This window comes from Trachypithecus francoisi, unplaced genomic scaffold (genome assembly GCF_009764315.1).
Source record: "Trachypithecus francoisi isolate TF-2019V2 unplaced genomic scaffold, Tfra_2.0 Lachesis_group10, whole genome shotgun sequence".
NCBI lineage: Eukaryota > Metazoa > Chordata > Mammalia > Primates > Cercopithecidae > Trachypithecus > Trachypithecus francoisi.
The window spans coordinates 78,410,535-78,425,145 of NW_022681455.1; the positions used below are offsets into that span (position 1 = coordinate 78,410,535).

At 42.0% G+C, this 14,611-nt stretch overlaps 1 pseudogene; it reads right to left on the minus strand.

The window, feature by feature from the left end:
- Window positions 1–222: 222 nt before the first annotated feature.
- LOC117088569 lies at window positions 223–13,567 on the minus strand (annotated as a pseudogene).
- Between the last annotated feature and the right edge of the window lie 1,044 nt (window positions 13,568–14,611).

Consider the following 14,611-nt stretch of genomic DNA (forward strand, 5'->3'; position numbering starts at 1 on the left):
CTCACACACTATCTCACTAATAGAAGCAGGAGAATTTCTGAAATACCTCTGCAACTTCGTTAGGCATGCAAGATTAAGCTCGAATTCATCTCGGCTCAGTCATACGCGCTCTGAAACTGAATTCTGAAGGATGGAATTTGCAGCTGCTCAGTTCATTCAAGATGAAGACAAGGGAGACCTGGGCAAACATGCAGAAAACTGCTCATTGGAAGAGAGGGACTTCTAACTGCCGATAGCCTGGTGGACGCTGGCCAATTTGGACACGTCGCATAAGGCGTAGATGTGCAGATCCTGGATTCAGAATCTCCAGGTTCAAACAGAGCTTCACCACTTGCTAGATGAGTGGCCTTGAGCAAGTTTCTTAATTTCTTCATCTATAAATTCTTCATCTATAAAATGGGGTAATTTCTTCATCTATAAAATGGGGTAAATAATAGAACTCATACCACTAGCTGTTGTGGCAAATAAGTGAACTATTGCACATCATTAGTGCAGTCCATGATATATAAGAAATGTTTAATACTGTGAGTCACAATAATCATGTATGGTCTTTCTAAGAGTGTGCAGAATGGTCTACTGCTCCTAGGAGAAAGGCCAAACTCAGAGTCATGCTTGCAAGGCCCTGCACACCTGGCCTCCGACTATCCCTCAAGCCTCATGTCTTGCTTCTTGGCTTCATTTCACTGTCATCCCTGCTCAACGACTTGCAGTAGTCCGGATGGTCCCCACTTTCTCTTCCCTTCCCTGCCACTGCTGTCACATATAAACTCCTACTCACCTGATATGGTTTCACTCTGTGTCCACACCCAAATCTCATCTCAAATTTTAATCCCCAAGTGTCAAGGGAGGGACCTGCAATCTCCACGTGTTGAGGAATGGAAGTGATTGGATTATGGGGGTGGTTTTCCCCATGCTGTTCTTGGGATAGTGAGTGAATTCTCATGAGATCTGTTGGTTTCATAAACAGTAGTTTTTTTCCTACGTGCTCACACTCTCTCCTGCTGGCTTGTGAAGAAGGTGCCTGCTTCCCCTTCCACCATGATTGTAAATTTCCTGAGGCTTCCCCAGCCATGTGGAACTGTGAGTCAATTAAACCTCCTTTGTTTATAAGTTACCCAGTCTTGGGTAATATCTTTATAGCAGCGTGAGAACAGACTAATACATCACCCTTCAGAGATCACGTCCTCTAGACACCTCCTCCTACCTCCCCACCAGGCAGGAAGGTTGCATTAGAGGTTGCAGGAGGGTTCCTCACACAGCATGAGGCTTGGTTCTGCTGGGGTGCAGGAGTGGGGATTGCTCCAAGGAAACTGTCCTTCAATTCACCTTGCCCTACTGTAAACACACAAGAATGTGCTGGGTGTCAGCTGGCACTTGCCTTTGGTAGAAAGTCAAACAAAGGGGCAGCATCTCTCAAACCATCAGGAGGGGCCAGGATGCCCATGATGATAGCCACAGGAAGCTTCTCTGAGGATCAGATGAGATCCTCTCTCCTCTCAGGGAGTATTATCAGTAGCTGAGTAAGCACTTAATCTTCATGAGGACTTGGAAGCCTCCATCCTACAAGGTTTTCTCTTGTCCAGTAAGTTCTTGTTTCTTTTGCCTGTGACTTCTGGCACTCTTTCCTCCAATCACGTTGTCATCATCCTCAATAGCACCACATCACCCCAAAAGGCACCCACAAAAGTGCTTGTCTTCCAAGATCCCACAAAATCCTGCATTTCTCCTCTTCTGGTCCTTTTCATACTGTATATGGTTAGGGTTTAAGAGTGTGGATTCAAGAACCAGACTGCTAGAGTTCCGGTCCAAGAGCATCTATTTCCTAGCTGTGTGACCTCAGGTAAGTTACTTAACCTCTCTGTGCTTCAGTTTCTTTGTAAACTAAATAAGACTAGTACCTTTCTCATGGGGTGTTGTAAGGGCTAGATGAATCAAAACATATAAAACTCTTGGAATAGTACCTGGCACACAGAACTTGCTCAATAAACATTAGCAATAATCAGTACTACTACTCATCTGTATCTCCCTCCTCACCCCTCACTGGGTTGTACGGTCTAAGAAATTAGTGGCTATCTGCATTGTTTATCCTTTGCCACTAGCACAGGATCTAATACAAAGCAGATATTCATTTGTGGAGGGAAAGAAAAGATAGAGAGAAGAAGAAAGGAAAGGATGGAAGAAAGAGGAGGGAAGGGAAGGAAGGAGAGAGAAGGTGAGAAAGGGAAGGGAGAGGAGACGAAAGATGGGGAGGGGAGGAGAGAAGAGGGGAGGAAAGGGAAGGGGAAAAATCTTGAAGGTTGTTCACTTGTAACCCCACTAATATGGTAAATAGAGAAATGTACCTAGAATTGAAGAAAACCAGATAAATTTCCACCCAAGTGGAATTGATCACTCTGTCTTAGCTTCTCCAAATCATGTAACTATCCTGAACCATTAAATACATCAGAATTTTTTTTTTTTTTTTGAGACGGAGTCTCACTGTCACCCAGGCTGGTGTGCAGTGGCGCAATCTTGGTTCACTGCAACCTCTGCCTCCCAGGTTCCAGCAATTATCCTGCCTCAGCCTCCTGAGTAGCTGGGATTACAGGTGTGTGCCACCAGGCATAGCTAAATTTTTTTGTATTTTTAGTAGAGACAGAGTTTCACCATGTTAGCCAAGCTGGTATCGAACTCCTGACCTCAGGTGATCCACCCATCTTGTCCTCTCAAAGTGCTGGGATTACAGGCCTGAGCCACCAGGCCCAGCCCAGAATTTTGTATAGTGAGTTTATTATTTGTTAGTTTGGGGAGGCAGGATTAGGAGACATTAGCAGCTACTTGAAAAATGGATTGAATGGACCAGGCACAGTGGATCGTGCCTGTAATCCCAGCATTTTAGGAGGCTGGGGCAGGCAGATTGCTTGAGGCCAGGAGTTTGAGACCAGCCTGACTAACATGGTGAAACCCCATCTCTACCAAAACACAAAAAAATAGCCAGGCATGGTGGCGCACGCCTGTAATCCCAGCTACCTGAGAGGCTGAAGCAAGAGAATGGCTTGAACCCAAGAGGTAGAGGTTGCACTCAGCCGAGATCGTGCCACTGCACTCCTGCCTGGACCACAGAGCAAGGCTCTGTCTCAAAAACAAAAACAAACAAACAAAAATGCATTGAATGGCATAAATGGCTTTCTACATTGGACCAGGATCCAGCTGGTCCCTCAGAGATTCCCCCGTCTGGATACATCTCACTCCCAGCCAGTGCTCATGAAGGTCTGGGTAAAGCCAGTAATTACCTGAGTGCTTATCCTGCAGTTCCACATACAAGCCTCAGCTCTGCAAATTGAATCCTCAATTTTGCCAGCACACTCACAATGGATCCGTTTTCAGTTGCAGATTCACATTACCCAAGTTCTCAAGATTAATGTTTAAAACCAAAAAGTTAATTGAATTGTTTTCAATGCAAAATCATTATCACACAGATTGGATTTCTCTAACTCCATGTGACCAGTATTTTCTCTCCCTGTCAACAGCCAAGTAATATTCAAAGGTCATCTGATGATTAGATACTCTGAGCTAGAGGAGTTAGATGCATCAAATGTTCAGCAGCATCAAGATAAGATGGACCGATGCATTCATCTCATAGTAACAGATGGTCCTGCTTCGTATTTTTTAAACTTTGGTCATTCAGGTGCCACCTACATGACTGTTTGCTGTATTCACTGCTACTATTATTTACTATCTCATTAAGGGGCTCCTGGACCAGTCCTTTGTGGGGAGGGGCTTAAAGCCCCCAAACAAATACATCTTTATATGGATACTTTTTTTTTTTTTCCTTTGTAGCCAGATACTTCCTAATACAGTTGAAGCCTGTAGGTCTCCCTTAAACGTAAAATTGTCTTTGCAACTTTTAAAAAATCATATGGCAATTAAGAGAAATACAAATTATTTGTTAAAATGTAAGAAAGCGCTTGCATTTCAGAATGATAAAATTTTAAGGATCAGTGTTTTTATGTGCCTGGGAAGCCTCTCTCTGGAAACCTCGGCCACCACTAAAGTTTGGGTTATGCTCAGATGTGGCCAACACTCCAGGTTAGCCGGACATAATAAGATGCCCACTTAGTCCACGTCACTGCTATTGCTGTGCTGAGGCACACTGATAGAAATGCTGACCTTCAACCCTGGATACGCATAACACAAGTTTCCTTAGGGGTTGTAGGAACTGTTGGTCTGAAGGTCAAAAAATCATAGCTTTTTACTCCAGGACCTTCCTCTTTCTTCCTCCCTGGGTTTAGGGAAAGTAGGGCATCATCAAATTTCACATCGATTTAATTGAACCTTGCATATCTGTATTCCCCATGCAAAGCGCCATTCATTTGATGAGAAAGTAAGTTGTTTATATCTCCTTCCTGGTATTAGCAAGTTACCCCTTAGTCAAATGGATGCATTTGCATAGCTTTAAAAAGGCCAGCTCTCTTGTATATTACTTAAATATTTAAAATACTGAATTTTTAAAATAAAGCTTTACATTTCTACTCTAATTATTTTGCAGCTATAAATAAGTGAAAAATCTACATCATTTGTCAGAAATAAAAGGAAAAATAAATGCAAATAAAATAAGACAACACCATTAAAATCTAATGAGATACTGTGGTTTGCTAAAGGTATTACAACTGAAATTTACTCTCTCGTTGTGAAAAGTTATCTAGTGTTAGAGAAGTGTTAAAGATGTAGAATCATCAGACTGAGACTTCTTATTGACATAATCAGAGAGGTTAAAAAAAGAATTTCGTGTGAGAAATTAAATTCGGCTAATGGGAAAATGAGACCCAATGTTTTTTGATACTGTTTTATTGTGCCTCATAAAATCATCTCACATATCATCAGTAAACATGTTCCAACCTTCAGGAACATTTATTGTGCCAATGGAAACAAAATACTCAAACAGCATTGGCTGTAAATTTCTGAATCCAACTCCATATTAGTGATGGTCTTGCCAATACAAAATCCACTGGTCACTTCAATGTGATAAAGGTCATATATAAAAAACCAATGGGCAACAGCACACTTAATAGTGAAAGACTGAAAGCTTTTCCCCTAAGGTTAGAAACAGACAAGGATGCCAGATTTCACCATTTTTATTCAACATAGTATTGGAAGTTCTAGCCAGAGCAATTAGGAAAGCAAAATAAAAGGCGTCCAAATTGGAAAAGAAGAAGTAACTGTTCACATATAACATGATCTCGTATGTAGAAAACCCTAAATATTCCACACACAAAAATTGAAGCTAATAAATAAATTCAGCAAAGTTGTGAGATATCCAATCAAAACATGGAAATCAGTTTGCATCTCTATACACTAGCAATGAACAATCTAAAAATGAAATTAAGAAAGCAGTTCCACTTAAAATAGCATCAAAAAAGAATAAATGTTTAGGAATAAACTTAACCAAAGAGTAGAGAGACTTCTATGCTGAAAATTACAAAACACTGCTAAAAGAAATTAAAGAAGACATAAATAAGTGCAAAGAAATCCTATGTTCATGGATTGGAAGAGTTAAATATTGTTAAGGTGACAATACTACCCAAAGCAATCTACAGATTCAATGCAATCCTTCCAAAAATCCTAGAAGTATTTTTCGGGGGAGGGAATAAACATTCAAAATTTATTTTCCAACAGACAGACAGCATCAGCAGGTACAACTATAGGGGTTTCTCTGTAGATCATATATTCACAAGGGCATTATTAGCTCAATAGTGAGAATACCTTGGTGTGTTCTCTGTAACAGTATCCACTTTCACAGCATAAATAGGTACTATCACTGTGCTCATTTACAATTCCAGAAGGAAAGTAAACTTGGCAAAAAAAAAAAAAAGAAAAAAGAAAAAGTGGTGAGGAATCCTCAAGTCAGGTGCAATAACTGACAGACAAGATTTTGGCCAACAGTCTTGGATCCACACTTCAATCAGGGCCTTCCACAGAAAGGGAAAAGACTTCCCTCCCAGGGGTTAGAATCTATCATTCTCCTTTCTCATTAAATCATTAGAGCAATGTTTCTTTGCTTTGATTTGCTTTGTTTTGTTTTGTTTTGTTTCGTGGAGACAGAGTCTCACTCTGCTGCCCAGGCTGGAGTGCAGTGGTGCAATCATGGCTCACTGCAGCCTCGACTTCCCAGGCTCTAGTGATCCTTCCACCTCAGCCTCCTGAGTCGCTGGGGCCATAGATGCACACCACTCCCACCTAATTTTTTATTATTTGTAGAAACAAGGTCTCACCATGATGCCCAGGCTGGTCTTGAACTCCTGGGCTCAAGTGATCCTCCCGCTTCGGTCTCCCAAAGCACTGGGATTACATATGTGAGCCACCACACCCAGTCTACAGCAATGTTTCATTTGCTCAATATTGTTACATGTACAAAAGATTACAAAAAAAAGGAGTCACAAAAACATCTTGAACGTCCAATTTTTCCCACCAAAACATCAACTTTTGGGTTTATGACAGGGCCTGGGAATTCTTCAGCGTTCTTAAAATAGGAAAACAAACACTATGGCTACAAAAAAATGAAAAATAAATGAGGTAGATAAATTAAAGTTTTCACACCCAGGACTTGTCTGTCCCAACTTTGTAGCCTTCATGAAATATTCAAGGAAAAAAATCTTCATAATTACTTGGCGTAAGTCACACCAAGGAAATTAAACAAAAAAATTAGTATGTGAGTTTGTAATAGAAAATGCCCTTCTGTAAGTTTCTTCTTAAGAATGAAAACCTAGTTCTCCAATAGAGTAGCCACTGGCAAGCTAAATTAAGTCAGCTGAGCTTCCCCCACTCAAGTGCCCACCTCTTCTGAGGTTCAGGAAGACAAAGGCATCTGAGAGATGTGGACAGGACACGGGCACTCTCAGGCCAACTGAGCTGTATCTAAATAAGCAGCAACACAGACATTGACTCCTTAAGGACTAATATAAGTCGATATGAGGGCATCCCACTTAAGGTTGTAAGGCTGAAGCAATTTTATAATTCCACAGCCTTAGGTTTTTCTGTTGTTTTTTAAGTACATTCAAACAAACAAACAAACAGATGGAGACAGGGTTGCGGACATATAAAACAGGTACCTAAATAGATGAAGGGCGTTGTCCTTTTACCCACATCAGTTACTATGGAGTATCCAGTACCCCTCTTTTCAACAGGCTAAGTAGTTAGTCGTCTTTTCCACTGTGGTTCAGTAAGGTCCAACAGTTCTACCCTGAAATAGATAACAGTCTTTGGAAAAAGTCACTCTAGGTTGTACAAAGATTCTATGTATACAGTTTGTCACAAGCAACAAAGCTACTTTGCAAGACCCACTTCTTTCCAAAATTTAAAAAAGAATTTTAGTCTGTACTTGTTTGGGTGTGATTTTTTTTTTGTTCACTTTTTGCAAAGCAGCACAGCAATAATCATGATTGTAGGACTTGCCTGAGATTGTGGTCATAACCCTTGTAAACATCATTTGCATACCAGTAAGAAAAAGAAAACAGGAGGAGATGAGTTCTTTTTTTTTTTTTTTTTTTCCTTTTCTTTTTAAGACGGAGTCTCGCTCTATCACCAGGGTGGAGTGCAGTGGCAAGATCTCGGCTCACTGCAGCATCCATCTCCCGGGTTCAAATGATTCTCCTGCCTCAGCCTCCCAAGTAGCTGGTATTACAGGCACTCACCACCATACCCAGCTAATTTTTGTATTTTTAGTAGAGACAGCATTTCACCATGTTGGCCAGGATGGTCTTGATCTCTTGACCTTGTGATCTGCCTGCCTCAGTCTCCCAAAGTGCTGCAATTATAGGCTTGAGCCACCGCATCTGGCTAGGAGATGAGTTCTTATTAAAAAGAGCAGATTCTAGAGATTTCAATCTGTTTGCATTTCTCTTTCCATGCAAGTTCTCCTTGAGTTTGGCTGACCACAATCTCGTCTTCTTCCAGGAAGTGAGGAAACTGGTGTTTGGGAATGCTCCCAGTAGCATCTGTTTTTGCCATATCTGCACTGACACCCAAATGGAAGCCATCCACATTGGAGACAGTGGCGTTATTTATATTGAAGTTGATTCCCAAGAAAACCAGGAGGGTAGGAACACTGCCACTCTGGATCAGAGATCTCATTGGTCTTCATGGCTATACCACCATTGAGTGTGCTGGTGTCCTGGTTCCACATAACAGGACCCAAGTTCACTGAAGTGGACAGGATTTCCCTGGGAAATATTTGAGACTCTTTCCATCTGTACCTAACAGAGCTATGGTGTTCTTTTTTTTTTTTTTTTTTTTTTTGAGACGGAGTCTCGCTCTGTCGCCCAAGCTGGAGTGCAGTGGCCGGATCTCAGCTCACTGCAAGCTCCGCCTCCCGGGTTCACGCCATTCTCCTGCCTCAGCCTCCCGAGTAGCTGGGACTACAGGCTCCCGCCACCTCGCCCGGCTAGTTTTTTGTACTTTTTAGTAGAGAAGGGGTTTCACCATGTTAGCCAGGATGGTCTCGATCTCCTGACCTTGTGATCCGCCCGCCTCGGCCTCCCAAAGTGCTGGGATTACAGGCTTGAGCCACCGCGCCCGGCCAGCTATGGTGTTCTTAATAGCCAGCTTCTTACCATGGCGTGCTGAGTCATATAGTGGACCTTCCAGTTGCATTTGGTGGTAAAAGCTCATCCACAAATGTTGCATGCAAAAGGTTTCTCTCCAGTGTGAGTCTGCTCATGAATCTGAAGAAGGCTAATGGGTGAGAAGTTCTTCCCACACCACGTGCAGCTGTGTTGCTTGGCCTGTTGGCATGGTTAGGCCGCTGACAAAGGGGTCATCCCCAGGGACAATGTGGAGGGTTCAACAAATGTGCCAGGGACTTCAACTTTGACATAGATTGGCTGAGCTTGGATAAACATGAAGGGAGATGGCTCCAACCTTCTATCTTAATCAGGCTGTTTTCAGAGCTTTCTGCTTTGTCTCTGGCATCAGGACACTGACTGATCCTTCCCACTTGGCCATTGGCTGGGGAGAGTACCTGGAAGGCTGTGGTTTCCATGATGTCTGGACTTCAGCTCTGATACTCCCTGTCTCCCATCGGTGAGGACCAGTCATTGGTCAAGCTGTTTCTCTTCATGGAACTGTTTTCTCTGCTGCTCTGGTGCTGCAGGCCAAAAGGGGCAGGACCCACGTTTCCCAGGGCATCTGAAGAAGCCATCATGGTGAACCCTAGTGTAGGTGATGCCTACTGCATGCTGGGAGGAGGCACAGGGACCTTTGAGGAGCTACTAGAGGCCTCCTGGGAGCTGACTTCATCTACACTGGTGCTTTCAAAAACATCATTATGGCACATGGCACTGGTGCTGCCATTCTCCTCTGCCGTCATTGGTTCAGGACCCATAAAGTCACAGGAATTCTCTGGCAGGGGAAGGTTGGGAATCTGAGTGTCCATGTCCATCTGAATACGCTGCTACAACATCACAGCACTGGTGAACTTCTTCTGATAGAAAAGGCACAGATGATGCGCCTTTATGGATGTGTTGGGTTGGTGAACCCCAGTGTATCTTAAGGGATGCCTTTGGTAAAAAAGCTCAGCCACAGATCTTACACTGGGATGGTGTCTCCGGAGTGTGGATGCAGCAATGCATTTAGAGGGAGCTTTAGCAGATCTTACACTGGAATGGTGTCTCCGGAGTGTGGATGCAGCAATGCATTTAGAGGGAGCTTTAGCAGCTTAATACTTGGTGGCAAATGAGGTATTTGTTGAGGTCAGTGGTGGTCATGTCGATGTACTCCACCAGCTGCTGCAATTTCAGAGTCTCTGATCCTGGTTCAGGGGTCCCACTTTCTTGGAAGCCACCAACCCTTGAGGAATTATGGTTTGGCCCCATGCCAGGAAGTGTGGGCTACAGGTCACTGGGCAATGGGTCACCTGTGAGGTCCTTGGGGTTAGGCCCCAAAGAGAGCTTTTGAAGTAGCCCCACAGAGGGGATTACAAGAACAGGTTTTGTGCCTAAAGAGAGACTCAGTTCATCTATTGATATACAAAGAATGCATAGGGGATGTGATTGCCTACCACCGTTTTGTCCTAGAGCTCAGCAAACAGCTGAGGGTTTGCCTTCACCTGAGGATGTTGGTGAACGTGCATCTTGAGGATGCCCTTGGTGGTGAAGCAGTTATCACAGACAGAGCACACAAAGGGTCTCTATTCCCATGTGAAAGTGGAGGTGGATCTGCAAGGAGCGATCAATCTCAAAAAACCCTACAATACTTACACTTGTCCTTGTAGAGGATCACCTCGTCTTCGGGTTTGACATCCACTGAGGTTCAGTGGCTTCCCCTTCCCTTTCTTGGATGGGTCTAATGTCCCAGTGGAGAAAGGACTTTGGAAGTGCACGAAGCCCGGGGCCTTAAGAAGCAAAGCACTCAAGAGGTGGAACATTACATTTGAAGCATCCTGGTCCTATCCAGCTTCACAGCAAAGGGCATCAGCCCTGGGGATGGAGAACTGGTGGTGAAAAGGATGTTGGTGTGAGTTAGTATGGCTTGTTTCAAGGTGTCCAGAGACAGACCTTGGCTTCCAGCTTTCAGGCTGAGCAAAGCCACAGCTGCAGAAACCTGCTGGGACAGGTGACTGCACAAGGTCTTCAGGGTGTTGGCCCCTTCCCCATCTGAGTGCAAGGCGTGCAAGGCCCACTTATCCACCTGGATGTGGATCTGATTGGTGAGCCGAATCTACCATAGCTGCTGTGGCACAGGATCTTCTCAAGGACGCACGGGATGCTGTCGATACTGGGCACAGAGGCTGGCAGTGCATCTTAGCTCCACTGATTTATTACCACTTTGGTGCCCAGTAGTGCCTGCAGGCTCACATAGTATTGGCCACTTTGCCTTTGAGTAAATAGCTTATCTCCTGGGGTGTGGGTGGCAGGCCATCTCTGGTTTTTAGGTACACCACAAACTCCACACCCAGCTCCTTCTTCATGTTCCCTACAGCCACCATTCTCCCTGTGACCATCCTTACTGTTTGAACAAAGTGGCTGGTGGCTCAGCACAGCTCCAGAGAAGTCTCCTGAAGGCACTGGCCCCTCGCTATCATTCATGATGACAACACAACTGGTGGATTTTTAGTGTAATTTTTCTTATGTTCTAAGAACTCAAAGATGCTAAAGAACTCTGCACAACATTTCTCGCATTTGTGTGTTTCCTCCCAACGTAGCCACTTTATCGTGATTCCCTGGGTGGTTCGCTGGAGCACCTAAAGTTTGGATGTCTGGCCTCCAGAACGGTGAGAGAATAAATTTCTGTTGTTTTAAGCCATCGCATTTGTGGTTGTTTGTTACAGCAGCCCTGGCTCCCAGGCCACCAGTGCCACTGGGGCCACATCTGCAAATGCTAGGGTCAGCTGCTGTGGCTGCTGCTCACCCTGGTCCTCCTCCTAGTTGATGTGCTGGGGTTGTGCCAGCTTGTGCCTCGATGTGGTGTGAGCATCAGTGTTCCCAGATACCCGCAGTTATTTGCCCTCTCCCTAATAGTGCTTTTTTGAAGACATGGAAAAACCCATCTTTAAACTCTTATGGACTCTCAAAGGACTCTGAATAATCAAAATAATTTTGAAAAAGAAAAAGGAACAAAATTTGGAGGATGCACCGTTCCTGACTTCAAAACTTACTACAAAGCTACGGTAATCAGAACAGTTTGGTACTAGAATGAGAACTGACATATAGACCAATGGATGGAAGGGTCCAGAAATAAATCATCATATATATGGTCAGTTAACTATTAAAAAGAGAGCTTAGACCATTCAGTGGAGAAATGATGATGCTTTCAACAAATGATGCTGGGAAAACCGGATATCTACACGTAAAAGAATGAAGGTGGGCCCTTATGCCAGATCATATACAAAAAGGATATAAAACCTCATAATGAATCAAAGACCTAAATGGAAGAGCCAAAACTATAAAACTCCTAAAAGAAAACATTGGGGAAAATCTTTATGACATTAGATTGGGTAATAGTTTCTTGGATATGATGCCAACAGTGCAGGTAACAAAAGAAAAAAATGATAAATTGGAATTCATTAAAAGTAAAAACTTTTGTGCATCAAAGGATATTATCAAGAGAGTGAAAAAAGAATCCATGGGATGGGAGATAATATTAGTAAAACATATATCTGGTAAGGGATTAATATCCGGAATGTATAAAGGCCTCCTACAACTCAACAACAGCAACAACAAAAGTAGCCCAATTCAAAACCAGGCAAAAAACTTGAATAGATATTTCTCCAAATATATAGAAATGCCCAAGAAGCACATGAAAAGATGTTCAACATCATTAGCTGTTAAGGAAAATGCAAATCAAACCCACAATGAGATACCACTTCACATCCATTAGGATAATTGTTATTTTAAAAAATTAAAACCTGAAAATAACAAGTGTTGGCAAAGACGTGGAGAAATTGGAACACTTGTGCATTGCTAGTGAGGATGTAATAGGTGCAGCCACTATAGAAAACAGTATGGCAGCTTCTCAAAAAATTAAACATAGAATTACCACATGATTCAACAATTCAATTTCTGGGTATATACCCAAGAGAATTGAAAGGAGGGACTCAAACAGATATTTGTGTACCATTGTTCATAGCAGCAGCATTCACAGTAGCCAAAAGGTGAAAAACAGTGCAAGTGTCTATCGTTAAATGAACAAATAAATAAAAGATGGTATATACATATAATGGAATATTATTCAGCGCTAAAAAAGAATGAAATTCTGACACATGCTACAACATGGATGAACTTTGAGAACATTATGCTAAATGAAATAACCCAGCCTTTGAAAGACAAATACTGTATGATTTCATTTAGATGAGGTGCCTAGAATTGTCAAATTCATAGGGACATAAAGTTGTATGGGGGTTACCAGGGGCGTAGGGGCTGCGGAAAGAATGGGGAATTACCATTTTATAACTACAGAGCTTCTGTTTGGAATGATCAAAAGTTCTGGATAGGTGATAGGTGCACAAATTATAAATGTGCTTAATGCCAGTGAAAATGACACACACTTAAAAGTGGTTAAAATTGTAACTTTTATGTTATATATATGCTTTATCACAATAAAAGGTATATGCTGGTCAATCCTAAGCAGGAGAATGGATAAACAAATTGTAGTATATTCATACAATAAAATACTACTCAGCAGTATTTTTTAAAAGCTACTGATATGCCCAAAAACATGGATGAATCTCAAAAACATTATATTTAGCAAGAGAAGCCTTACAGAAAGGGATATATACAGATGATTCCACTTATACCAAGTTCTAGAATAGGCTACATTATTCAAAGTGAAAAATACCAGAAAGTGATTGCCTGGAAGGGGGTTGGTTTTGATTAGAAAGGGCTTGGAATTTTCTGAGGTGAAGAAAATATACTATATTTTGGATTTCATGGTTGTACATAATTGCCAAAATTCATTTAATTTAACACTGAAGGTTTTATCCTATGTAAATTATATCTCAAAGATACAGAAAAATTCTCTTGGTCGAAATTTCTTTCTTGATGGACAGTACTAACCTGAGTATCCCAAAGGTCCTTCTCCTTTCTCTCATCTCCATGGCTGCACAATCTCCTGCCTGTCTCTTTTTGATTGACACTTTCCTTATTTGAGGCTGCTAATATATTAAATCGGGTTACATTAACATTTTACAGGGTTGATACATATTCAGTCTTCTTAAGGTGATTTTTCACGTCACCTTTCTGACTCTTCATGAGGTTATATGACTTCTTCACATAACCTCCCAAAGTCAACCCTACCATAATGATCAAGTTTTAAGCATATACTTCACGATAGCCCCAATGCTAGAATATGATATTACTTTCTGTAGATGAGCCCTAGAACTAAACAAGATGGTCCAATATGTTAGTTTACAGTCAGATAACATGATTAAGTTGAAGCATATGAAATTGCCAAGGTTTCTCTTATTTTCAATAAAATGTGAATTACATATGCCTCAAACAGTAATTTTTTTTATTTTTTATTTTTTGAGACAGAGTCTCATCCTGTTGCCCAGGCTGGAGTGCAATGGCGTGATCTCAGCTTGCTGCAACCTCTACCTCCCGGGTTCAAGCGGTTCTCCCGCCTCAGCCTCCAGAGTAGCTGGAGGCGGTGGCACCCGCCACCATGTCCAGCTCATTTTTGTATTTTTAGTAGAGATAGGGTTTCACCATGTTGGCCAGGCTGATCTGGAACTCCTGACCTCGTGACTCGCCCGCCTCGGCCTTCCAAAGTGCTGGGATTACAGGTGTGAACCACCGCGCCTGGGCATTACTAAAAATTGAATTCAATTATTAAAAATTTAATAATCTGACATTTTTCTCAACATTCTCAACAAGTAATCCAGCATAAGATGCCTATTTCTTTTAAAATTAGAAAAATTTAATAAATAAGCACAAATGATTAGTTGAATGATTTTAAAACAAGCTGTCATGTAAGTAGTTAAATAATTACGTTAAATTTAAATAATAATAATTAGTTAAATAATTGTTTTAAAAGATGAGTCAAGTATGTAAAAGATTTTAACTAAATATAGTTTATATACATATGCTCATGGTGACCCAATATTTTGCTGGAGGTCATCTTGCAACAACTGAGATTAGCC